Raw genomic sequence first — 2,406 nt, 5'->3', positions numbered from 1 at the left:
ATGGATGGAGGAACAATGGAGGGAGGAAGCAAGAACACTAGTGCAGTGAGCTTCAAAATGTGCTGAGCTCGGCTCGGGGAGGAAGAAGGAAATGGCTGATATATAAAGGGGGGACCTTTAGTCCCGATTGGTGGCTCCAATCGGGACTAAAGGTCCCTCTCAATGGCTCCTGCGCCAGACAGAGGTGGTAGAGACCTTTAGTCCCGGTTGGAGCCACCAACCGGGAGTAAAAGTCTAACTTTAGTCCTGGTTGGTGGCCCCAACCGGGACTAAAGGTCCCTGCCACCTCTGTCTAGCGCAGTAGCCGTTGGGAGGGACCTTTAGTCCCGGTTGGAGCCACCAACCGGGACTAAAGGTATCTCTAGTCCCGAGCGCAAAAAATGCCGGGACTAGAGCCCATTTTGGCTGAGGATTAAAGGTCTGTTCTCTACTAGTGGACATAGTTGACACTATCCGTATTCGAATCCGAATCCAGACAGAAATATGAAAACAAATGTAATATCGATGATATCCATCCGTATCCGATCCGTTTTCATCCCTAACTAGGAGCCATAATAATTGGGCTATGCTAGCACCTGGATGTCTGGACGGACCCACGTGTCCAGATGCCCACGCATGCTACTGCGCCTGATGCGCTCCGCGCCTCCTCTTGCTTTTTTTTGGAAACACGCGCTTGCTGCTGCTGCGCCGCACAACTTCTCTTGCTGTTGCGCCCCATGCATCCTCCTGCCTGTCTAGCTGCATGAGAGAGATAGAGGGAACACAACATGCTTACCCCAATGCGAGCGAGAGAGCACAGTGTGCGTGCCCTAATGCGAAAGAGACCCCAGCTGCATGCGAGAGACAGAGGGATCATAGCGCATGTGCCCCAATGCGAGAGAGAGAGCACAGCGTGTGCGCCCCAATGCTAGAGAGAGGAAGGGAGCATAGCGCACATGCACATGTGTTGAGCCGGCTGCATGCTCCACCATGGAGGACCACGCCTAGTGTTGTAGGGGTGCCTAGTGCAGCGCTTGCTTGCCCACGAGTTAGAGCACGTGGGGAGTAGCACCTGTTGCAACATACTGAAACAAGGTGAAACAATTAAAACATATGTTTGCAACATATATGTATAACCACTTCAACATATTCAACATCCATATAAAACACTTGCAACATACATCTAAAATAGGTGAAACGTTTGCAACATACACTTTCAACATATGTGTGAAAACATATGCAACATTCAGATAGAACACTTGCAACTTGCAACATGAAACACTTGCTGCAATAGAAGGCTAAAATAGATGAAATATTTTGGAGCATATCCTTGCAACATATGTGTGAAAACATATGCAACATCTAGATCAAAACGCTTGCAACATATGTCTGGAAACAGATGAAACAGTTTGAACAAACGCTTACAACGTGCCTCTGAAACACTTGCAACATCTCCCGATCTACTTTTACAACATCAAGATAAAATAATAACAACATACATATGAAATGTCTGAAACATTTGAAACATACATATGCAACATAGGAAAGGAAAGGCCGAGCCAGTTGATTCCGGCTGTCTGGGTGGGAGCCAGCAGCGAACCGCGGTACACGAGCACCACTAGCACCAGCCACGCTCATGGGTGCCCTTGGCTCGGCCGACGAAGACCTGAGGCGCCACGACACGTGTGCCCCAACGCCCATGCTGGGGTCAGCGATGTGCCCAACGACGATGGGCGATGGGCGATGGACTAATAGTGAGGGAGCGAGTGACGTCGGTGGCTGCCATGTATGTGAGCAGTATAGGGAGCGAGGGCGTGTGGCGTGGCGGGTGATGGGGAAGCGCACAACACAACAATCCGAAGAGCGTGTGCTGGGGAAGGCGGCGGACGGATGAGCAGCCACGCCAAGTGACGTAGGTGGCTGCCATGCAGGTGAGCGGCACAGGGAGCAAGGGCATGTGGCGCGGCCTGCGACGAGGAAAGGAAACGACGCCGCAACCCGATGAGCACGCGCTGGAGAAGGGGGCGGATGGATGAGTAGTCACGCTGGTTTGGGGCCGGGCGGATAAACACAAGGGAATGGGGATTTTTTTGGTTTGGGGGAGCCGCGTCCAGATGCGAAGTCACATACGGCCACCCTACAGAAAGTATTTCCGATAATAATTACTACAAGAGGTAATGCCGAGAAGTACTGAGAAACAATATGAGGAAATAATGAAGAAATTATTACTCTTAGATACCTTTAAGAGACTCCCTCCATCATCAAATAAATCAATTTCTACAATTCATATAAGTCAAACTATCTTAAGTTTGACTCGATTTATAAGAAAGCGTAATATCTATGACATAAAATGAGCACATTACGAATGGTATATCTATTGATATTAATTTGATGTAATAAGTCTTGACAGATTTTTTTAGAAGTTCA

The sequence above is a fragment of the Miscanthus floridulus genome, chromosome 1 (genome assembly GCF_019320115.1).
Source record: "Miscanthus floridulus cultivar M001 chromosome 1, ASM1932011v1, whole genome shotgun sequence".
Lineage (NCBI taxonomy): Eukaryota > Viridiplantae > Streptophyta > Magnoliopsida > Poales > Poaceae > Miscanthus > Miscanthus floridulus.
Note: the sequence above shows the minus strand (reverse complement) of the source record.